Below are 25652 nucleotides of genomic sequence, written 5' to 3'. Positions count from 1 at the left end.
AATATTTCCCCTCACACCGAAAGACTCATTTCAACCGGGCTTCAAAGAGGAAGCTGCTGCTGCTGCGAGTCGTCGTGCTGATTTCAAAAACGACATCAGAGAATCTATCAGGATGTAATGAAAGAGATAATTCTAAATGCTAAAGAATAATCAAACAAGTAGAGGTTGTCTTATCTGTAATTCCCTGTAATCGAAGAGATCCCTCTTCCCAATTCAGTGAGGAGGTAAACTTCATTTATGAATAAAGAAGTTATAAAAGTAAAGAAGTCGATGGAAGACATGAAGCACAAGACACAGAAAGTTTAATCAGAGAGGAGCCGAAGAAAACCACCAAGATTTATTAATGCAAAGCTTTGAGATAGACGCTAACGACGACATGCTAACATGCTCGTGTTTACGTTAGAGTCCAGTTCTCTGCGATACAGCACCTGACCTGGATGACCTTCATCGACATGTTGATCCAAGGAGGAGGTTCTGCCTTCTTTAAAGCTTTAATTTGCCAAAATACTCCACAGACTCCACTTCCTATCCACTTCCTTACTCTCTGACTGGACATTAGCCAGCACCAGCCTCCCCAGGTCGGTCCAGTTGGTCAGGTTGGACAGTCAAAAGACGCCGTGAGCCACGATGGTCTCAAATTACGCCGCACTTGATCCGAAACAACCGCTTTTCTCTCTAATGACGGCCACGGTGTTTCTGCTGCACGTGTTTCAGGTTCTTCTTCATGGATCACCGTTGCGGTAACATATCCTGGGACATGTTGAACTTGCTTCGTAGTTCAGGCCTCTGGAAACTGATGTGGTTTTGGTTGACGCTTCAGTTTGTTTGCCAGTCTTTCTTCATACGTAGTCCGTGGTGACCCGTGGTTGACCTCGAGGGGAAAAGTTAGTAGACTTGTAAAAGTTGTGGAGATGGTTCAGTCCGTCTCGGTCCAACATGGCGGCCTGATTAAGAGTCAGGCTGCTAGCATGGTTACAAATACAGATGATAATGCAGCTGTGTCGTTCCCAAAGGTAACCGAAGAAGAAGAAGAAGCCGAACCTCCGGTGTGTCTACGAGGTCACACTGATTGTTGTTTCTGAGCTTCCGTCTCACAATAATCCATCTCCAGGATTAAAAGTGGGTCAGTGAGGGTCTGTTTTTTTTTTTGTGTGTGTGTGTATCCAATTATACCGGCCTCATTCAGAGCGAGGTCACCTTAACTCCTATCTCTTCCTCATCGATCGGAGGTTGAAAGGAGGATTTGATTGGGTGATAGCGGCTGAGGCGGAAGCTGCTGGTGGAGCTATATCAGCTAAATTTTCATCAGCGGCTCCTTCTTCCATCTTTCTGGAGAGAAATGCTCCGGGGGGGGGAGTTTCGCCAAGTGAAGGCGGCGTTCAGGTGGTCAGTCGAGAGACGAGTCAGCAGATCCTATCGCTTTTCGGTGTGAGAGGTTGTTCGAAGTGGAAGTATGATGTCGTAGAAAATGGGGGACAGCCGTCAAGTTTACACGTTTTGTTCGTTGGTCCACGTGTGTTTTTGCTGTATATTGATCAGTGTCATCGTCAACAGGAGGCTGGACTGTGATCCAGAGCTGCAGCAGCGGTATGAAGGGTCACGCAGCACTCTCTGAAAAGTGATGATTTAGTCAGACGTTACTCTTTATCCTCTTATCCTCCTCTGATCTCCAGCTGAAGGTGCTGGAAAAGTAGTTTTTTATTCCCTCGCAGGGCCTCAAACTCCTGCAGCAGGTGGCAGGTGAGCCAGGAGATAAAAACATGCTCAGCCTGTTTATATTTGGTCGGATAACACAGAGAAGTTTAAGGTCATTTTCTACAGCTTTTTAAAAAGTAATAGTCCCATCTTCTTTTCACCGAGCCGACCAATTGCATTTACTCGATTGTGCTTAGATCCACTAATGTTCGAGTGATTTCATTTTTCTTCTCAGCTACTTTATACTTCCAGCCTGCACAAAGATTCAGAGGCAAATATGTACTTTTTTACTCAAGTTATTACTCACACAATACACAAAATACAAAATACTTGCTTAATAATTTCTGATGTGTTCGGGTAAGATAAGACTGGATGGCGCCATGAAGAAAACTACCCAGCAGTGTATAAAATAGCCCAAATTAGCTCCACCTTGATGCTTAATGTCTTTACTTTAAAATTCTAATGCAGGGGTTTTACTTGTAACCGTGGGGTATTGCTACTTTTACATAAATTAATATGACCTAACTATTGGTAATGTTAGCTAACATTACCAATAGTTACAATCGTTAGTGTACACTGTTTGCTAACAATAAGTAACGGCCAATGTTAGCTAACATTACCAACAGTTACAATCATTAGTTTAATGTGTTGGCTAACAATAACTAACGGCCAATGTTAGCTAACATTACCAACAGCTACAATCGTGTTTGCTAACAATAACTAAAGGCCAATGTTAGCTAATGTTACCAACAGTTACAATCGTAAGCTTACAGTGTTCGCTAACAATAAGTCACGGTCAATGTTAGCTAACATTACCAACAGCTACAATCATGAGCTTACAGTGCTCGCTAACAAAAAGTAACAGTCAATGTTAGCTAACATTACCAACAGTTACCAATTGTTAGCTTACAGTGTTAGCTAAAAATAAGTAACAGCCAATGTTGGCGTACAGTTTGCTTTCCCACAGTGTAAGCTAACAATAAGTAACAGCCAATGTTAGCTAACGTTACCAATAATAACAATCGTTAGTTTACAGTGTTTGCTAACAATAACTAAATTCTGTCGAAGTTCAAACGAGTCTGGATGTTTTTAAAATATATTTTCTGTGCTGAGGCGACGGCCATGTTGCGTCTTTTACATGAAACCAAATGATGTTTTACTTTCTTCCTGACGAACTCTGACGTTCTTGACTTGCAAAAATAATGTTTCGACCTCAAAAAGGGAAGTTACATGTACCTCCCTTTTCAAAACACCTCAGCGGGGCTTCATTTTGAATTATAGATGAGTTCCCTTGTGGATGATGCATTGTTTATTTGATCGAGCTGTAAATAGTGTCGGTGCATTAATCTAATATTCACGTTCATTAGTGAGGACTTTGTTTGATACCGTATGATATTCAAACGTATGATGTTCTGTGAAACACGCCATCGTAGAACAAAGACGACCTGGTGATTCACACAAGGTCGGCCCGTGCCCTCAGGTTCCGGCTCACTGTAAATCACACCATGATATGAGCATCGGCCAAACGCTTAAAATGTAAATGTCCTCATCATCATTGGTGGCTGAGCCCGGTGCCAAGGCCCGCGAGGTCCTATCTGTCTGCCGGCCCGAGGCGGCGCCGGAGTGGAATTGGCAGGGAGCAGATGGGGGACTGGAGGGGAGGGAGGGGGGAGGCAGATCCCTCTGATGAGCCACTGAGAGAGGTTCACTGATTACGCTAATTTAACGGATGAGCTTTAATTTCCACCAGAATTCCAGAACCAGGACGGATCGTGGATGTTGTACAGTCACTCCAGCATCTCTTTGTGTCAGATATTAGTCCAAATTCCCCAGGAAGAGAAACATTTTCAAGTTATTTCTAAACACAATCCAACAAAATGTCTAGTTTTTTTTGTTCTTGTTTCTGCATCTAAATGTTTTTTTCAAAGCCTTGGACTGGAAACTCTCGATGTATTTTCCTCCAAAATACTACTTTTAAATGCACAAGTGGCAGCGTGACTTGAAAACACTGCATTTAAAAATGTAACTACGCCCCTTTTTTTTTCATCGCGTCGACGTCCTCCTGCAGAGAAAACAGACACCGACTTTTCAAACTCACAGAAAGAAAAACAAACCCGTCTCAGAAACAAACTTCTGTGGACGAGCGTCAGGAAACACTTGAAGAAATTGCTCAACTTTTTCACTTGACGTATATTTAAAACTTCCACTTGACATACGTGCTTTACATTAGAGGAGACGCCGTGGAAGGAAGGAGGATTGTGGGGGATTTGCGTGGGAGGGAAAATCATGTGAGCGGCGGATAACGCTTCCCGGAGAACCTCAGGAGGAACACATCAGTCGAGGATGCGGCTTGTCGCTGCACATCAGCCAGACAGCTGAGCAGCGAGCACAACAGGCAATTAGAAGCTCCCATGGAAGCGCAGCAAACACAACACAGTCTGTATAATGGAGGGGGGAGGAAGAGGAGGGAGGACGAGGGAGGAAGAGGATGTCTGTAGGAGTCTGAGAGAAAATCACAATCACCTTTATTCACACTCACGCTTGAGGAGTTTGTCTATGAACGCACTTACATACACTCGACTGTGATGCTTCAAATTGTGCCGAAGAAGAAGAAGAAGAAGAAGAAGAAGAAGAAGCCCCACCCATCCCTCCGTATCCCCCCTTGAAACCTGAAGTGGAACCAGGTGGTTGATGTGTTTGTGATATGAGTCGACAGAAGTGTGCCGGCTTTCATCTCCTCTCCTCCGTCCCGTTTGGAGACTTCGCCTCGTTTTTCGGGCGGCTGACCTAATTTTCCAGGAATGCAAAAAGAGCTCCAAGTTTTTATATCGCTCGTTTGTACTCGAGGGAGGGAGGGAGGTGCAGCGGAGGGGAGGAAAAAGGCAGACGTCGCTTTTTGTTTTGTGTGTCTGTCTGTTTCAGGTCGACGGCTGCAGACGAGGCCTTCGACCCCGACAGGATCCTCGCTGACGTCTGACTTTGTCGGGTCACATAAATGTAAACAAACATTTGCAGATGACGATGCTGCAGGTAGAAAGCAGCGCAGTGACAACACCACGTAGTTCTAGTGAACAGCTTCTGACTTTTATTTTAGATTTAACAGCCTCCAGTTTGTTTTGAGGGGTTTTGTTTTGTTAGCCTGCAGCTAGCAGCTAGCTAACGTCATGACTCTTGCAGGACAGTATCAGGTGGCTGAGACAGGACCAGGACCCGACCCCGTCCTAGGCGCTACAACCCACTCCCTGCATCCTTGAGCTGTGGGTCCAGGTCAAGATAGACCAGGACTTAGCTCCGGAACCACTTGGGTGCTCCTCCTTTGCCGTAGACGTATCCTTTGGTTCCTTCCTTTAGCTCCACCTCTTCACAAAGACACATCGACTGGATTGGAAACTCCTCCATCACGGCTCACGTTGTTCATTACCTGGATCAGGAGCGAGGACGGAGGGGATAATTAGCTGATTATAAAGCACCATAAATAAATAAACATCCCCTCCCGAGATCCTGAAGCTGTTTTTATGGACCATCCTGCAACTTGACCTCACAAATAATTAAGATAAACTAGTTGGCACATCTTCATGACACCGGTCTGACCTGAGACTCGTCCTCTGTCTGGAGCGTGGGGGAGCTAGCTAACGTTAGCATTAGAAAGAAATCCTTTACCGGAGGCTAAATGCAAACATTCCCCCTCAGAGTGCAGCATGACTCAACATTTCCTAAAGTTTTCCATACGTTCAGGTGAGAACCAGAGTTTGACGTACGCGATAAAACACTTAATCATCGATTGTGACTTCATGGGAACTTCGACCGTCTCCTCCGAAGACGTTCTCTAATCGATCGCCGCTCCTCCTCTGTTAAGAAAACTCAGTCAGCACAGCTCAGAGGTTACAGAACGCTGCTGTAGCTGCTGCCGCCCGTCAGATGTGGATGTTGCAGAGGTTATCGATCAGGAGAAACGAGGACTGAAGGTTGCATCCTGCCTCATCCTGTGTGTTTATTCAGCCTACAGTGACGGAGGAGGAGAGCGTGTCCTCCGAATGCCAATTAAGCCGGTGATGGTCAGATCATTGTCACGCCGCTCTGATGACTGGCAGCGGCCTGACAAGCCGGCCTGAGCGGCGCATGTGGTTGCTTTAATTAATCGCCGGCGGCTCTCGGCTAACACGTGGGCGGACGGAGCGAATGTGGATGTGGACGGCGAGCAGGAAACTCATGCTCTGGATAACTCGTTGTGAAACAAAGGGAGAGTAATCGAGATTAAAGATGAGAGAGTGACGCGAGTGTTTCTTTCTCTTTGTTCTCAGAAGCAACAATCTGTTGGTTTGTGCAGAATTTATCTGAGGGTACGCTAAAGGTTAGCGTTCCTCCCTCCCCCCCTCCAACACACCAGTGTGTCCCACAAGGCTGCAGCCAGATTTAGCCACCAAAAGTCAACATTAGCATTTCAGACGTCGCTCTATTTTCATCAACTCAATCTCTCATGCAAGATTTCCCTGAAACTCCCCCCGTGGAGCCTGAAGCGGCGGGGTGGGGATGCCATTTCAGATACCTGGATGCATCACAAATTTAAATTAATTATCCTGCATAATTAAAGCAAATATATCAAAGACTGCTTACACTGCAGCGACACTGTCAGCGAGCTCCGGAGGGAACGGAGACTCGGGGCCCGGCAGCCCGGGTGGCTTCTAAGATATTCAGACACAAATATAAATATAGCATCTTGTTAAACGCGTCCTCTGGGTTCTTTTTTAAATAATTTAACCCCCCAAACTGTGAGCACATCCCCGCCGTCACAGTCTACTGTACTCTGGTCACCAGGTTTAATTATAGTGTTTCAAGTCTGATGGCGGCGGAATCAGACCTCCTCCGCTGACAGAAGATCGTTACGACGCTCTCAGAGGAGACTCGTCTGCGCTGCCCGACAGAGAAACATTCATATTTTTATCTTCCTCTGAGGAATTTGGAATATTCTCCTCTTGTTTAGTCGTTTTTCCAATCAGGAGTGCTTCAAGTGAAAGGGCTTTTATAGAGACTAAAGATGCATGAAGCGCTCGTCTGTGGTTGAGCGATAATCAGCCCAAATAAGGCAAATGTGTCCTAACTTGACTTATCAGAGAAGAAACACACTTTCACATCTCTGTACAGAGTCTGAGCAGCCGCACACTGCAAGAAATGTCAACCTGGAAAGGTCGGTGAAGCTAAATTTAGACTTTGAGATCACAGATTCTGCTCGCTGGAAGATATTTGTAAGATTTCACCAGAGTTTAAGTGCAAAAGCCTCAAAAAATTGATCTTAGAAACGACAGTGTTGACGTCTCTGTATTATGTTGCAGAGATGTCTGCTAAAGTTAGCACGCTAACCAGCTAGCCCCGTCTCATAATACCATGTTACCATGACATCATACAACGCAGAGAAAGAAACTTGTTGGTGTCCATGTTGCTCACGAACACACCGAAGTCGGAAGAACGACTTCCCAACCATCCGCAGCATTAGCTCCACTGCTAACTGAGCTACTTGCTAAGAACAGCTAGCCGCCACAGCCTTAGCTACAGAGGGTAGTGAGCAGCAGTTAGCAGTTATGCTTGCCTTTTCTTACAAATTAGACCTTTAACGTCGTTTTGCAACATGTTGTGTAAATGTTCTTGTTGTATCCTTAAAAGCAAAACAACAAAATCAAAAATACTTCGTAACTTTTACATTTGTCTTCTTAAATCGTCTGCAGCTGCGTTTTGAACTGGAGCACTTTGAGTTCATCAGATTTATCTCCTACAGAGTCTCAACATACGAATGCTTTCTGAATCTCGTCTAATTAATTAGTCAGAGGGAAGTCCGTAAAGACTTGGGGCTAACTAGAGCAGCACTCCAGTTAACTGGGGGGGGGGTATTTGTCCCACCAGGGGGGAACTTAGTCCAAAAGACGGACATATAGGAGTAGCAGAGGGGCTACAGGGTGGTTGAAAGGACATTTTGGCTGACCAGAGGGGCATTTAGACCAACCAGAGGGGCAATTAGACCAACCAGAGGGGCATTTAGACCAACTAGAGGGGCATTAAGACCAACCAGAGGGGCAACTGGACCAACCAGAGGGGCATTTAGACCAACTAGAGGGGCATTAAGACCAACCAGAGGGGCAATTGGACCAACCAGAGGGGCAATTAGACCAACCAGAGGGGCATTTAGACCAACTAGAGGGGCATTAAGATCAACCAGAGGGGCAATTAGACCAACCAGAGGGGCATTTAGACCAACTAGAGGGGCATTAAGACCAACCAGAGGGGCAACTGGACCAACCAGAGGGGCATTTAGACCAACCAGAGGGGCAATTAGACCAACCAGAGGGGCAACTGGACCAACCAGAGGGGCATTTAGACCAACTAGAGGGGCATTAAGATCAATCAGAGGGGCAATTAGACCAACCAGAGGGGCAACTGGACCAACCAGAGGGGCATTTAGACCAACTAGAGGGGCATTAAGATCAACCAGAGGGGCAACTGGACCAACCAGAGGGGCATTAAGATCAATCAGAGGGGCAATTAGACCAACCAGAGGGGCAATTAGACCAACCAGAGGGGCAATTGGCCCAACCAGAGGGGCAACTGGACCAACCAGAGGGGCATTAAGATCAATCAGAGGGGCAATTAGACCAACCAGAGGGGCAATTAGACCAACCAGAGGGGCAACTGGACCAACCAGAGGGGCATTTAGACCAACTAGAGGGGCATTAAGACCAAGCAGAGGGGCAACTGGACCAACCAGAGGGGCATTTAGACCAACTAGAGGGGCATTAAGACCAACCAGAGGGGCAATTAGACCAACCAGAGGGGCAAATGGCCCAACCAGAGGGGCAATTAGACCAACCAGAGGGGCATTTAGACCAACTAGAGGGGCATTAAGACCAACCAGAAGGGTACTTGAGTGACCAAAGGGACAACTGGGTCAACCAGAAGGGTATTTGAGTGACCAGAGGTGCATTTAGACCAACCAGAGGGGCAACTGGGTCAACTAGGAGGGTATATGAGTGACCAGAGAGGCAACGGGACCAACAAGAAGGGTACGTGAGTGACCAGAGAGGCAACGGGACCAACCAGAAGGGTATTTGAATGACCGGAGGGACAACTGGGTCAATTAGGAGGGTACATGAGTGACCAGAGGGGCATTTAGACCAACCAGAGGTGCAACTGGACCAACCAGAAGGGTATTTGAATGACCGGAGGTACAACTGGGTCAACTAGGAGGATACGTGAGTGACCAGAAGGGCAACTGGACCAACCAGAAGGGTAGCTGAATGGCCAGAGGTACAACTGGGTCAACCAGAAGGGTACTTGATTGATTGTAGGGGCACTTTGACTGACCAGAGATGGACCTGGATGACCAGAAGGGCCATTAAGATCAACGGAGTGATACTTGTTCCAACACAGCGGGAATGTGTGCTGATCAAAAGGAACAACTGGACTGACCAGAGGTCCAACCGGTGCTGTCAGTTGCTTTCCTTTGTAGACCGTTTGCCTTCGTCTGAGCGTCTTATCGCTTTTCTTTTGTCTTTTTCCCCGACTAACTTCCTGTTTAGCGCCCGTCTAACTCGAAGGTGGGGCAGAATAATCTAATCTCTTTTTCCAAATGTTATCGGACCGAATGGCTCAAATTCTGAGAATTTTATTGGTCTAATCAGAGCATGAAATTAAAAAGCATGAATGAGGCTGTGGTGACTTTAAAACTGTGTCACCGCACTGACATTTCTTGCAGTGCAGTGAGAGGCGGAGGTGCAGCAGGACTCCAGTCCGCCTCCTCCACCTGAAGCCTCCCGACATGTGTGCGCACATTTCCTCCTTCCTCCTCGTGCAGTGAGAGAGAGAGAGAGGGCGTCTCCTCCGCGCGCCTCCACAGAGAGGCTGAGCCAGACCAGGGAGGAGTGGAGGAGGAGGAGGAGGAGGAGGAGGAGGAGTGGGAGGACTGCCCGTTTGTTTTTCGCTGGTTTTGAAACAAGAGGAAGAAAACAGCGGACGAGGCGCAACCACCACCTCCTCCACCGCTGCTGCTGCTGCTGGTGGACAGACTAAACGCACGGAGCGGAGCAGACTCCCCGCAGACACCCCGCACACTCCCCCGCACTCTCCCGCAGACTGAGACAGCACCGCGGCTGCGATCCGACACAGCAAACCAACAAAAGGTGAGCGCCGAATCTAAAAATGATGATTTATTGAATGGAGTCTGGTGGGAGAGGAGAAAAAAAAAATGCAACAAAGTTATTTTCCTTTGTTGCATCTCTCTGCTTGTTTCTTTGTGTCATGGATGATTATTTTTTTTTAAACACGCATATTTAAGAAGTGTTTGCTGATTTCTATCAACTTGTCACATCTGTGTATTGATCCCCATGCTGTCGCTCTGTTGCGGATCAATAACGCGTCACTATCAGACCTTCTCCTTTGTGTTGTTATCTGAATTCATGCTCCTCCAGCACTCAGCTTACAGTGGGAGCCTTTCTGCCAGATGCATTAATGTCATGGTCACCCATTGTTACAGGAGCTCTGCTTTTACACTTCAAAGCTCTACTGCCTCACTTCTGCAAATCTTACAAACAGGATATTTGTTGTTTTTTTTGTGGCGTGGAGACGCTTAGAAGTGTGAGGTCGATGGTGAAATGTGCTGCTCTTGTTTCCTCTCTTTGTTGTGCAAAACACGCCGTTAAAAGAATGCATTTCTGTTCACTGTATGTTGAAGTTAAAGCTCCACCTTGAGCAGATATTTGGCTTCAGGGGGGGAAGCGAGGCAACAACACACCAACACAACTAGTTTCTGGTCACAAAGAGATTATTCACAAACAGCTGAAGCCACAAATGCAACAGAAATCCTGATTTGTATCGTGAATGTCAAATGCAAACAGTTATTAATTTCAAAACAGCCGGATTTTTGTCGCTTATGATGTAGAAAACGGAGATTATTCGCCTGTATCGACCGATTTTAGACGTTTAATTGAGGATTTTTTTTCCAACGATCGTTCAAATGTTGTTAATCAAACATTTACTTGGGATTTGATGATTAAAAATGACCCCAAGCATCTTTTTCTGCATCATATTGGAGTTATAAGTTCATATCGACTCATATCAGACGAGATATACGCTGACGAACGCGCTGAATTTTCACCAGACGACTTTAATTAATGATTGGGGTGATTTTGTTGGGGTGTGACCGTCAGATGCGACAAACTCCCGACGTGTCCAAGAACCTTTACTCGATAATAAACCGACTTATCTCGTAGATTAGTTGTAATCTTTCATCGCACATCCTGTCGTGTCGATGCTGAAGCGATGTTTAGTGCAGCCAACTGTAGCACGGATACCAGATAGTCATCAGCAAAGATTATCGGGTAATGTGCCGGTCTTAAGCTTCCTGAATGGTCCCTGATGATATCAATTACTTTTCTAAGCAAATGTAGCCGTTGAAGCTAACATTAGCTTCACACTGCTGTTGACAGAAACTGAAAATCTCACGTCGATTGACTCGTTTAAATGTCTGCAACGCGTCTTGACAGCGAGTTGTTGCAGCACGCTAACCTCCATTTTGTTTACATCTGCTTCCCCACGAGAGGCATCACGTATGAGAGCCATGAAGCCACGCCCCCCTGTCGCTGCTGCTCAGAGCGGCGTTTGATGTTTATTTAAGATTTATTGATATCGATGTTGAGCTATCGCGGCAAATTCAACACCGCACTTCCTCGAGTCCTTGGCGACACACCTGCCGAGTGTGAAGCAGATCGGATGAGCTGCCGTCGAGATGTGTGAGTAACAGACGGACAGATTCACTGTTTCATAATTTGATGAAAGAACGAGATGAGGAGGATTTAATATGAGATGTTTTAATAATAATCCTGATCCTGTGCTCTCAGGTGAACGCAGCCTTCTTCACTCTTCACTCCGTTTCTATCCAGGTCGTCTCTTTCCTGCAGGAAACTGAAAAACCTTGTAATCCTCCTGCATTTTCTTCTTCTTCTTCTTCTTCTTCTTCTTCGTCTGATTTGCTGCTGTTGGACTTCATCCAACATTTAGGGATGTGTCGACTCTTCCTTAATTCCTCGGCTAACTTAACGGCCTGCAGGATTACCGCGTCGGAGCGAGAGGTCGTGTCGGTTTGATTTCTTGTTGTGCGAGCAGTAAACATTTAACAGCTCTGTGAGCGGCTTCCTCCTCGTCTCCGCGTTTGCTTTCCTGCTGCTCTTTAACTGCAGATGGAAGTCGATCCGGTGGGTCTGTGTGAGGTGATGATGTAACTGTGTCACAAAATCAATCGATGAATCAGTTGACAGGACACACATTGACAGACATTGTCTCTTTTTATCTGTTTGGACAAAACAGGGGACTTAAAGATTGTGTTTACAGACAGTTTAGAAGAAGATAAAGAAGTTAAGATGCTACAAACGATGCTAAAGGTCAGATTGAAGTAGATGAAATGGCAGAAAAGATTTATTGTGTCTTTGTTACGTTACAATGAGCCTTTTGTATCCACAGAGGGAGCTCGTCCTTCTCCATGTGGTCTGCCATGTTTGTACAGGAGCCTTGAAGGGACAAAGCTTTGTCCCTTCAAGGCTCCTGTAGAACAAAGCGGACCTTACGTAAGTACAAAAACTCAGAGTATGAGAACTGTTTGTTATTTTGAAAGTCTAACCTGATGTTGCGTGTAGTGTTTTAATGCCGACTCGACCTCGGAGCGCTTCACATGCATGCTAAAGCTAGTAGCGTAGTTTGTAGCTTAAATGCTAATTAAGGAGTCGGGTTGGGCTGATGACGATGACGTTGTGGGCCGCTGTTTCTCTCAGTCATTGCTTTTATATTAGCTTAGCTTCTTCGGCTAGTCGGCCTACGTTGTTTTATGCATATGTGGCTAAACGAAGCTAAGCTACGGACACGAGGATGCTTTTAATCCTGGCGCAGGATGTTTGTCGGTGGTAACTAGAGATAGTTTCCTCTGCAGGCTGAGATTCATGTCAACAATCAGATATGCTAATTTCCCGCAGGCCGAGCTACGGTATCTGACGAGTTGTGGAAGCGAGAACATGCTCGTTATCTCGCCTTGGAAACTTTGACATTTTACGGTTAGATGTCATGGGGTTTTAGCAGCTTTGACCTCCGCTAATGACCAGAAATCAGGACTTCACTGCATCAGCTGCAGATGCAAGACGAAGAAGAAGAAGATCTTGTTTCTTCTGGGGACTCAAAAATCAGCTTCCTCTCAAATTCAACCTTTAAGAGACGCAGATTAAAGTCAACGATGATCAGATGTCATCGGGTTTTTGCAGCTTTGACCTCCGCTAATAACCAGAAATCAGGACTTCAGTGCATCACCTGCGACCATCGTTGATTTAATTTGCGTTTCTTAAAGGTTGACTTCGAGAGGAATCTGATTTTTCATCTGCATGAGATTCAGTGTTCGTTCAGTGTTGGTGATTCATGAGGAGACGATGTAGGAACAAGTACAAACATGTGACAGGAACAACAACAACAACAACGAGGTTGCAGTTCAGTCCGTCCTCTTTGGACCAAATTGTTGCAGGAAACATTTACTCGGCTGCATTTCTTTCTTAAGCCTTTGTGAAAGCTTAAGAGTCCTCCAAACAACAGTCACATGAATTATAAGTTGCTTATTTATTGGACGGAGACGTTTGTTAACCTGTTGACCTGCCAGGTTTTCTTGGCAGCCCGGAAAGACGTCTCGAGTGAAACGTGACGGATTTGAACTGCAGTGTGTTTATGCAGTTTAGGATCAGGAACACATGAAGAAGAAGGAGGAGGAGGAGAAGGAGGAGGAGGAGGAGGATTTCACTCCGTAACACTTTGTTTTGTTTGTGCTGGCAGTTCTTGGACGACGACTCGTTTCATTCTCACCTGGTAAAAAAAACCTTTTGACAGAGAAAGTGTTCACAGATTTGCGGCCTCTGTAATTTCAAAAAGCCGCTGAAACATTCGGCTGAAACATTCGGCTCTTTGTTTTTTAAAGAGGAAACAGCAGAACAACATGAGAGAGAGCAAAGGTCTGCAGCTGCAGAGAAGAAGTAGTTATCTCAGTTTAATCAAACACATTAGCTGGATTTGCTCAAGTTGTTGGAACGAGATAAGGAAACGGACTTGTGCAAAAAAACTGATGAAGCAATTACCTTTTTGTACGAGGAGGAGGAGGAGGAACGTACAGGAGAGGAGGAAGTTATTTAATCTGGTGTCAGATCAGACTTCAGCGTGATGAAACACAACGTGGACAGAAGTATGTGGACAGGATGAACTTCTGGTCTGTGGATGTGTCGCTGCTGCAGCAGCAGGTGGAGGTGATCAATATCATGATTCAGCTGATCAATAACAGTTTATTGCTGCTTCTCATGGACGATGCTGAAAAGACAAGATATATTCTTCTTCTGCTTCTTCTTCTACCTTTTATCTTCATCTTCTTCTTCCTTTTATCTTCTTCTTTGTCATCTTTTTCTTCTTCGTCAAATTCCTCTTCTTCACCTTCTTTCCCTTCTTCCTCTTCTTCCTTTTATATTCTTCTTCATCTTCTTTCTCATTGTCTTATTCTTTGTCTTCTTCCTTTTATCTTCATCTTCTTCTTCACCTTCTTTGTCTTCTTCTTTTCTTCCTCTTTCTTCCTCCTTTTATCTTCTTCGTCTTCTTCTTGCTCTTCTTCTTCTTCTTTCCCTTCTTTCGCTTTGTCCTATTCTTCCTCTTCTTTTTCCTTTTATCTTCATCTTCTTCATCTTCTTCTTTCTCCTTGTCTTCTTCTTCGTCATCTTTTTCTTCTTCGTCGAATTCTTCGTCTTCTTCTTCCTCTTCTCAGTGTTTGTTGACAGATTGCAGAACACGTTTATATTTGTTATATATTATCTGAGCTTGCTGCCACTTGTTCTTTTACAACATGTGGCTGCTGCTCTTGTTAAATCAATCAAAGTGATTGATCTCCATATCACCGTCTCCATCTATCGGCTCCATTAATACTGATACTGATATATACCTGATCTGCTGGTCAATGAGGTCACCTGCAGATCAATAATAAAGAGGTCGTTAACACGGTTAATAAAAGAAGGTCGGTGCTCTTTCCTCCTGAAACGTCAGGAGTGATGCTCACGTGTCCGTTTACTTCTGGCCACGGAGATGAAGGATGGAGAGATCCAGGATTCATCCGGAGCGTCTGAACCTCGGGGGGGAACGCGTCGCCTCGGATCACCGACGCTCACCAATATTTACTCGTCTTTATCTAACAGCCGCCTGATCGGCTGTGCGAGCAGTCGCAGGGGACGGAGGGAAACATGGCGGCGAGCGTCAGATTGTCGCTGCGAGCGTAACTCGTCCTGACATCTTATTCCAGCCGCTCCTCTTCAGACGAGACCGTCACAGATCTGATCTGAGAACAGTTCAGAGATCAGAAACGGCTTCAGATTCATTCCGCATCAGATTCAAACAGACAGCAGGTTTATTTTTTAAAGTCTCTGTCAGGTTTTGGATTGTTTTTATTTTGTTCGGATGATTTTAGTGTTCAGACAAGTTGATGTGCTGATACGACCTTCTTCTTCTTCTTCTTAGTCTTTTTTCTCTTCTTCTTTGACTTCCTCTTTGTCATCTTTTTCTTTCTCTTCTTTGTCTTCATCTTCTCCTTTGCCATCTTCCTTTTCTTCTTCATGATCTTCATCTTTGTCTTCTTCTCCTTTGTCTTTGTCTTCTTCTTCTTTGTCTTTGTCAACTTTTTCTTCTTTTTCTTCTTCTCCTCCTTTTCGTCTTTTTCCTCTTCCTCTTTTTCGTCTCCTTTTTCTTTCTCTTCTTCTTTCTCTTCTTTGTTTTCTTCTTCTTTGTCTTCATCATCTTCTTCTTCATCTTCTCCTTTGCCGTCTTCCTCTTCTTCATGTTCTTCATCTTTCTGTTCTTCTTCGTCTACTTCTTTGTTTTCTTCTCCTTTTTCTTTCTCTTCTTCTTTGTCTTTGTCATCTTTTTCTTCTTTGTCTTCTTCTCCTTTTTCGTCATCTTCCTCTTCTTTTTTCGGCTCCTCTTTCTTTCTCTTCATCTTCTTCTTCGTCTTCTTCTTTGTCTTCATCATCTTCTTCTTCATCCTCTCCTTTGCTGTCTTCCTCTTCTTCATGTTCTTCATCTTTCTGTTCTTCTTCGTCTACTTCTTTGTTTTCTTCTTCTCCTTTTTCTTTCTCTTCTTCTTTGTCTTCGTAATTTTTTTCTTCTTTGTCTTCTCTTTTTCGTCATCTTCCTCTTCTTTTTATTTCTCTTCTTCTTTGTCTTCATTTTCATCTTCTTCTCTTCTTCTTCTTCTTCATCATCATTCTCTTCGTCTTCTTCGTTTTCTTCCTCGTCTTCTTGACAAGCGATAATCTTTCACAAATCAGAACTAAAAACATAAGTACAGTTGATCCTTCGTCAGCAGCTTCTTGCTCCGGGTCACGGTTTGGACCGGAGCTCGGCCGTCTCGACCCGCTTGTTCATCCTCAGAACTGTGATTCAGCGGCGAGACGTTCATCCTCTGGACGCGTCCGTTAAACAAATACGACAAGATGTTCATTAACCAGATCAATACGTGGAGCAGCTGTCGGAGGATTCAGCTGCCGTTGGTTTTGTTCCTCTGTCCTCTCCGGAGACCTTCAGTCCGGCTCGCGGCGCCCTCCATACATCACGACCCACTTTATTCTCCCTCCTTTTTTACCCCAAACCGGGCCCTCCGCCGCCGCCGCACTCATTAATTTCTTCCTCTCCCAAGACGTTCGGCAGGTCGGCCTCCACCTTTTCCCTCCGCTTCATTTGCATCTTGGCTCCACGCGGCTGCCCAAGTGTTTTCTGGGAGTCAGGTGGCTAATTGGTTCCCATCTGTTGGGAGAACGCGGAGCCTTTTATGGCATTCTGGGTAATTTGTGTTTTAATTTGAGTTTTTTTTTACCATATTGATCTAGTTTTGCTTCTTATCGATGAAGCAGGGGAAGTTTAGAAGCTCTCCGCGATCCGTCAGAGCGGCGAGAGGCAAAAAAAGACGACTTCCTCTCGCGTTCGATGGAGGTTTTAATTTCACAATCGCTCTCTGCAGAGCGAGCGGCGCGCTGAGCGAAGATCAGGCCTCGCGGGAGGAAGTGGCCAGGTCGGAGCCAAAACAGGAAGTGACAGGAAACACTGAGACGCTTGTTGAGCCGTGAAATAAAGGGACAGTTTGTTTACGTCTACCTGAAGGACACAAAAAAATCATTTCAGTCTCTGCAGAGCGCCGGGCCGAGACACAACGATGGCTCGCGTCCACACAGAACCACACAGAACCACACAGGTTTCCTGAAGTGCTGAAGTACGGCGGCAGACCAGAATGAGAATCAGGCTCGCAAATCAAACTCTCTTACAAATTGGACCTCATTCTTCATCTTTGTGCCTTTTTTTTGCCAGCGTCGTTAAAACCTGGGATCCACCAGATTTGTCAATGAAAGGAAATTAACTGTCGAGTCATCTATCGTGCATAAAAAGTCCAATATTCTCCGGTTCCAGCTGCTCCAATGTGAGAAATTTGCTATCATTAACTGAATATTTTGGCAAAAGCAGGTTGAAGATGTCACATCGGGGGTTTTTCTTCGCACAAATGTTGATATTTCCAACATATAAAACCCTAAATAAATGAAGTTTACTCGAGGTGACGGTGTTTCTTTTCAGTGCATGTCCCTAAAAGCTTCCAGGAGAGTCAGAGAACGAGAGGAAACACAACGTGAATGAACCTTAAACATCCTCCTGTGTGAATATTTGCGTTGAGTCACGTCAGACAGGTTTTCCTCAGCAGGTGGTTGAAACACGCTGAAAGTTAAATATTTGCAGCTCGTGGAAAAACGAGCGGGTTTGTTTATAATGATGACACACGAATATGACCATCAGACCACATCTGTTCAGAGTTACAAATCAATTAGCATGACGACTTTTCTTTCTCCTTTTTTTAGGTGTTTAATTTGCCGCGTTGGCGACAAAACAAACTCTTCTGTCTGGTCATTTTATCTACGAAGACTTTTAGCAAATAAAACGAATCTCCATATACGTTATAAACACATTTTAACTAGTTTAAATCAAATTACAGCTGTTCAGAAAGTTGCATCTGTCGCATACGGTTGATTGATGAAACTGAAGTTCTTTAAATCAATCAATAAATGAATGAATGAATATTAACAATACTTGAAAACCGCTCTGACTGCTGACGACCTCAGAGAAAATGGCTGCACTCCCATATTTTCCATTAATCTCATTATCGTGAAACAATATTTTTTACCTGCGTATATATTGTATCTCCACTCTGGCCTCCTCCTCCTCTTCACCTCCTCTTCACCTCCTCTTCATCACTCTCCATCCGTGCATTTCTATACTCGATTGTCACATGACCCCGTCTCGGAGAGTGAGAGCTGTCGGCGATGAATCAATTTCAAGCTCTTTTTTTTTTTTGAGCGCTTCCTGACAATTGATGGGGTGCCGGCGTTGACCTTCTGTAATGAGGAAAGGTCTCCGCGATGTGCCGGCGGGGGGTTTCTCTCCTCGGCAGGCGAATGAACGAGCAGCGCTGTGAAATACAGGCCCGCATTGCTCGGGTAAATTTAATTTGCCATAAAAAAAAAAAAGGAAACGGGAGAGAAGAGATGAGGAGAGGATGAGGTTTAAAGTGGCAATTGAGGGAAGATGACAGAAGTAACTCGCAGTGTTTCGACCTCCAAGGTCGTCCCGCAAATTGAGAGCGTTTGAGAGAATTGCACACATCGCCGGTCGTGTTTTTAACGTAGTTATCGTGCAGTTTTAGGTTCCTGATCTGGAGGTTTTGATTGTCTGCAGCCGGGTTTCTCTTTTCCCGCCGCCTGACACTCGATTTGTTTCGCAGCTCTATCTAAAATGAGTCCTCCCTCCCGCTCGCGCGCATTGATACGCCGCCGTCGTCCGTCTATCCTGTAACGACAGGTCTGAAAGTTTGTTGTTTAGCGGGGAAAAAGCCGTGAACCTCCGTCGTATCTGGCTGGGATTCCATGAAAAGGATCCAATTTGAATCAATCACCTGTTTTCCCCCCCACCTCGCGTTCCCGTTGTGTTGCGGGTGTCTCCTCCGATGATCGATGCCGCTATTTTCCGTTCGCAGGATGGATTGTAAATGGTGACGAACGGCGAAGGCTAATGCATCCTCTGTTGTCAGAGGAAAAATCATTTACCTCGCTTTCACAATCCATTAAGTTGATGAGAAGAAGAAAACTTGGATCTGCGGACGCGACACGACGCTGACGGACTGAAGGCCGGGTGAAATCTGTGGACGCTGCAGTTTTAAGCGTAAAGCGCGTGGTCTCTATGTACATTCATCTGTGTTGCAGTGTGGGAAATTACAACCAGCCAAGTCTGATTTTAAATGAGTCTTGGAGAGGTTGGTCTCCTGTTTACAGCCAGCGTCGTGCTGTAATGCATCCTGCAGTCATCGTGGAGGCATGATGACAGCAGATGTGGTTTGGTTTTCATTCTGGAGGAGTCATTGTGGACAACATGTTTTCCACAGCAGACGTTTGAGCTCACGAGTCTTTCTTAAAGTCACTAAACTGTCTGATAATAAATGTACTGCAATGTATAAAACGTACGACTTCTACATCCCGGCTGATCGCTGCCGGTAAACAAGAGTGAAGATAAATCTCTCAGCTCTCCTCCCGTCGGTAAACTGCTCCAGATCTCAGGATGTTTATTCCTCCAGACGGTCTGGATCTACACCAGCAGCGGCCTGGACGACCACGGGATCCAATAGAACCAGTGCTTTGTTTTGTTTTTGCCTCCAAAATGTAATAAAATACTCCAGTAACGTACAAATACCTCTAAATTGTATCCAGAACAAAAAGCATCAACAAGGCTGCAACTTAAAATGATTCGTGTTGCTGATTAATCTCTGGATATTACTTTTTTAATCAATAAATAGAGCGGTTTGACTAGAAATTGGTGACAAATCACAAATGACGTTGCTTCAGGAGGCTTTACAGTTTGTACTCTTGATTAGAGGAAGGAAAAGTCGCCTTTGTTGCAGGAAAACAAACAAAGGAAACTTCAGGAAGAGCAGATTCCTCTTCTAGCAATGAACCACAAAGAGAAAATGTTTGGATACGAGTAGATTATGAAATATATGTGAAGACATGGATCTGGGAGCACGTTGAGGTTACAAAAATCACTTTTCCTTGACAACAGTTGACGTCTTAAAATCGCACGCTTAGTCTGAAAAACACCCCAAAATATTGACTTTACTATCATGTATGACAAAGAAAAAGAGGCCAAAGAAGCGTAATATTTAACATTAATGGCGACCGTGTGTGCAGGCTGCATGCCGAGGCCCTGAAACTCAAAGACTAGATGTAATGCAGCTGTTGTTATTGTCAGATCCAGCTGTGGTCTCGTCCCGTCACAATCCTCGCCCACTTTGTTCCTTTGCTGCATTAAAAAACAGTCTGACAGCATTTTGTTGGATGTGTAATCACGAGTTGAGGCTCCGGCGTCGTTGCATCGGTGCACAATTACGTATCGGACCTCGCTGCTGCTGCGGTTCTGTTGAAATCAGTCCGGTCTGTGGACACGCCAGCTGCGTGTGGCGCGTTGTGGCTGATTACATCATTGTGTGCCGTGCAGTCGCTCTCCGTCACGGCACGGCTGCACAGAGGGAGTTACACCGCAGACAAACATGTGTCCTCTCACCTGTGCTGCCTTTTATCCTTCTGGATTGTTTTAATGTGAGCTGCAGAGTTGTTTTTTAATTTATTTTTGAAGCCATTTAGTTTCATTACATTCAAGAGAAGGCCGACGTAAACGGCGATATAGTCGCGTTGTTGAGTTTTTCACATGATTTTATTGTTTTTTTAGCTTTGAGCACCACAAGCTGAAAGAGATCTCGTTGCATTATACTTATCTCCAAAACTCAGCAACACACGGACAAAAATGTGTAGATTGAATAAACAACACTACAGGTGAAATATATGTGTTTTTGAATTCAGGGTGAACTGTCCCTTTAGATCCTGTTCTGCATTTTTTTTTTAAATCTTCAGGTTGGACGTGTCCTGTGTCTCCTTGTCGCTGCAGGACTACGGACTAAATTCTCACAGTGGTTTTACTGGTTAGTGTAGATTATTGTTGACTAAATAAAGGTGCAAATGCATGTTTTTTACCTTAATTTACAACAAGAAATTGCAACAACCTTGTTAATAAGAAATAAAAAGCTAAGTTTCAGTTGCACCCTGATATAAATTCCCTCAGCTCTCTTCATTAAAGCACAAAGATCCGTCTATTGTAGTTAAATACCTCAGCTGCTGTGGATGTTTTTGTGCTTGAAGCATGTTTCAGCCTTCAGGATGAAGGTCTCTGCTCCTCTGAGTCAGACATGCGTCATTGGGTCATGCGTTCGCGTCCCACGAGGACGAAGCTGCGAGGTGCCATCACACCTCAGTACTCCGAGTCTTTATTGTGTTCTTTATCTGACTCCCGACACGACTGAAACCCAACGACCTCGGTGACAACGACTCCTCCTGCAGGAATTCAAACGGGCAGGATTGAATATGTGGTGATAACAATATATCTTCTACACTAATTACACTTTTGAAAACACCAGGTTGATTCTCTTCTGGGCCGTCTGGACGTCTTGAACATTATATTTTAATTCGTGCTAATGCCGACAAATCGCTTATAAATATTCCACAACGATATGCAATTTTAAAACGCAAATAATTATTTAAAAGGGAGGTTTTGCCTCAATGTGTGCGAGCAGCGTTGATAGTATAAAGCCTCAGTCAATGATGAACTTCACCGTGTTGTAAAATCTGACCTTGTTGTATTTATTAACCAGCGTTCAGGTGTGTATAACCCTCTCGTCACTGCGCACCTGCAGCAACAAGCATGAAATACCTCCAGTATCTTTTTATATTTCACGTCCCGTAAAGGTTTAAGTGTTCCGTGCTGCAGGTCGGATCATAAATGACAAACAGATCACGGTCCCGCTGGTCTCGAGGCTGAAGACATGAAGTTTAAAGCTTTCAGAGTTGTTAATAACTGTTTTTGTTCTAAGACCTTGTGTGTAATTGGGTTTTATGGCTGAGCAAAGACCAAAGGAGACTCTCCGCAGTGATAATTGTTATTACCCGAGGTAAGGAGCCCTAATTTGACGAGGTCGCGGTGCGTGATTCGTCAAATGGTGCAGATATGATTGACGAGCCGGGTTTGTTTACGGTCGATTTACGACGGGAGAGGAAGCGGGAGGTCGTAAACACCGGGGACTGGCATGATGGTCCAATGTTGGCTGGCTGCAGGAGTGTTTGTTGAGGTTTATGTGTCAGTTTTGATCAGATGCCGATGGGATGCTGGACCTGTGTGGAGGTGGAGGTGGTGGACGGGGGTTACACATCTGAGGCAGTTATGGATGGTGATGGATTTGTGGTATTTTAGATGGATGAGCTTGTGTAACATCATTGAGCTGTGAAGGTCTAAAGTACATAACCCCCCCTCCAGCACAGTGAATGATGTATTGACAGAGCTATGGAGACTCCTGGGAGTCGTTTACAACACTGGTGACACAACAATCGACTGTAGGAACAGTAGACAGAACCACCGAGACGTCAACCAAAGGTCAAAGTCGGTCGGTATCGGCCGCCGCCTGTACTTAACTCCCAGCTAATCAAAAGATGTGCAAAGAGGTGGAGCTGAAACGAGCCCAGTTGGATCAATGAACCAACCTCGATGGAAGCTACCAAGCTAGCAAAGGCTAACGAGCCGCTCACCCACAACGGTTTGCAGATTTCCCCTCATGCTACTGTACATTAGCCGCAAGATGGCGAGCAACAGCTAGCACCAGGAGTTTGTTTGTTTTGTCTTATTTCCGTTTTCCTGCGGTGCCTTTTCTTTTCCCGTCTCTTCTCTGTACATTTCATAAACCTCCACGGGTCGTTGCTGAAGCCAGAGTGAAGATAAATCCACTTTTTAATCCTAGAAAAACAACCTCTGCTGTCCTCGTCTTCCTCCAGAAGGTCCAGGCTCTGCCCGTGGCCGTCTCCTCCCTGAGCTCACCAGTTTCGGCAGCTGTCCGATGGTGAACACATCACATTTTTTCAAGTAAATTGCGCGAGTTTGACTGCAGGTTTAACCGGCACAAAAAGCCAGAATACCTTATTGGTGTTTATTCCTCCAGAGGCTCCCGGCTCTGCCCACATCTGATCCAGGATCTGTCTGCCAATAAATGCAAACAAGGTCGCTTGTTAATGCACTTATTAATGTACCGTTACTCTCATTGACTCCTGGTGTTTATTCCTCCAGAGTACATTAGCTCAAAAACATTGAAAGCCAAAATATTTGTCAGATATTTGCATATGAAATTCTCAGGAACTCAGCTGAGAGGTGAAGACTGGTGTTATTCTGTAGATTAAATCCTCTTGTGTCGTGTTTTACTCTCCACTTCCTGTCTTTGTGTTGGTGTTCTTCCTCACTCTTTCTCTGTTTGTAGTTTGTCTTTGTCTGTTCCCTGGTCCAGGTTTGCTCCTTGTCTTCCCGATGTTTATCGGCCTTCACCTCGTCTACCTTTCCCTTTTTTTTATTCTTCTTTCATTCTCAGATTTGCCTCCGCCTGCTTCTTTTATTTGTATTGCCTACCAGTTTTGTTTTCTGGGATCACAGCTGGCTGTTTGTTTTTCTACCTGCCCGCCTTTGGGTCATTTTTCTTTGATGCACATAACATTAATTTGATTTTAAGGAGTGAGTGATATAAAACGGTGCTTGTAACAGGCTTTAAACACGAATCCAGCCTCAAGAAACTGCAGTTTTTGGCACTTCAGCTTCGTTTGTCAGCCATGATTTGACATCTGACCTCTCGACCTTTTAAATGAAACCGACGTCCGACACGCCGAGGTGATCCCCGGCTCTCCTCAGGTGAACTGACTGCTGTCATCTCACCGATGTTTTTGCATTTAAATTGAGCCGTTACCATCCTTTCTTTCACCGCTGCCTCCTGATTAGTCCGAGCGCTCAGCGACCGTCTGCCCGCTCGTCTCGTAGCATCAGCGAGACACCTGACCCACTTTTCTTTTTTTATTCCAACATCTGCGGCTGTCTGCCTTCGCCGGGCTCTCGCACGATTTCATTATTTATTACGGGGGGATGTGACACAATCTGTGACAACCGCTCTACATGAGAGCATCGTGAGGAGATGGAGCTCCAGCTGCAGCATATCGTAACATAACGTTTTCATTAATTCATACAGAGGCTGTGAGAGTTAAATCCGCTGTTATTATTACATTTTAATTTGTTTCCATCCTCTGTCTTGAGGTAAGCAGATATCTGTCCACGCCACAGGCGTCTCATTTTACTTTCAGATTCGACTTGGGGATTGAATTTGAAGCTATTTTCACCTCGTAAGAAAATTGGCTTGCACTGGTGGTTTTGGTTGAGTTTGTTGCAGGAGGGTGTGTTTTTTTTTATTTTTTCAGATTTTCCATTTTTTCTGGCAGGCTGTGGACCCGGGAGGAGCGCTGTTAATATGGTTGTTGTCCCGGGAGGGGAGGGTCTTTGTTAAAATGACTTTTTTTTCCAGGGTGACCTCGCCTTGTGAACCTGGCGGAGCTTGTTTGGGGACATCGTGTGGGAAACGGCTGCATGCTGTGTTGTGTCTGTAGGGTAGAGGAGTCACAACACTCGCCCGTCGTGATTGAGATTGTTTTGTTTCTTGTTCCTCGAGTACACAAGGACACAACCCCCTAAAGGGAAGTGGTTTTGATGGAGGCTTGGCTACGAGCTCCGGTGAGGAGGACGACGACGATCAAGGAAAAGGAAAGCCGATAAAAAGAAAGACGGCACGAGCAGCAGGGGATTTATCTGATTTCTAGTCTGCCAGTCCAACGCTTTGGCCCGGAGTTAAATATCTCTACACACTTTGGTTTGATTGAAATTCGGCGTTCGTGGTTCCCAGAGGATGAATCCTGGTGTCTTAAGCGAGCTCAGATACAGACGGGTAAAAACTTCCACCACAGGTCGGGACAGGATGGATTTACATCGTACATAAACATCTTACGTACGTTACGGCAGGTATTTGGACCCAACGTCTGATTTCTTTCCACAAAACATTCTTTTCACAAAAATAAATGACTGATATTTGTTGCTGTAACTGTGACGGTTTCACAATGTTAATAACTTCACAAGAGTTATGATATATTCTAGGACTTTAGAAAGTTTAACTTGACAATCGTATATTAGTTATTACCGCTCAACCACGTCCAACATTGAACCTGCAGGTTCAGGTAGAGTCTCACAGGTTATAAACAAGCAGATATTATTAATTTAGTCGCCTCAGCGTGGGTTGGATTTTGTCGCCAGAGCTTTGTAATTAAAATATCGTCATTACTTTGTGTTATTTCATTTCAATTCAACTTACTTTCTCTGTTCTTTTAGCTCCAAATAGAGCCGACCCTGATTTAACACCAAACACGGATCGTGCCAGCGGTTAATACAGTTTGCTAAAGGAAACGTGTTCAACGTATTTCACATATTATTAACGATCAATCGCTAATCGATTGTTAAGGCAGCTGACCATCGACTTAAAACTTTCACCCCTGAAGATGATGCATCAGGATTTTAGGCAGTCACGCAGGTTTACTCCGTGTTTTGACTGACATGAACATGATATTCCTTTTCTTTCCCTACAACCTCTCCGTGTATCCATCCCTCCATTCACACCGTATAATAAAGACCTCTGGATTCACCGCCGCTCGCTCCGTTCACGGCTGCCAATAGAACCCGTCCTCCGTAGCCAAATTTATTTGCTTGGCAGCCGCTCCGACAGATCATTGCTGGACGTAAAACAAGATACGGGTGGCTGCGACGGGAGGCTTTAAGGTGGTGAAATGAGTAATTCTCTCCACGAAGAGACGGCGGTTGTCGAAAATTACATGTCATGTGTGTGATTGTGTTTGATTCTGATAGACGACTCTGTCAGACGG

General features: G+C 45.0%; 1 protein-coding gene across 2 annotated transcripts in view; it reads left to right on the top strand.

Annotated features, from left to right (window-relative positions):
• The first annotated feature begins 9437 nt into the window (after positions 1 to 9437).
• The window catches only part of rnf152 (ring finger protein 152), a 51930-nt gene continuing 35715 nt past the window's right edge, over positions 9438 to 25652 (top strand). For both annotated transcript variants that reach the window (XM_030398560.1, XM_030398559.1), the window contains exon 1: positions 9438 to 9860. The gene's annotated coding sequence lies outside the window, so the exon portion shown is untranslated. The remainder of the gene's footprint in view (positions 9861 to 25652) is intronic.

The sequence above is a fragment of the Sparus aurata genome, chromosome 19, assembly GCF_900880675.1.
Source record: "Sparus aurata chromosome 19, fSpaAur1.1, whole genome shotgun sequence".
Classification (NCBI taxonomy): Eukaryota; Metazoa; Chordata; class Actinopteri; order Spariformes; family Sparidae; genus Sparus; species Sparus aurata.
The sequence above is the reverse complement of the archived record's forward strand: the minus strand, read 5'-3'. Positions and strand labels throughout refer to the sequence as shown.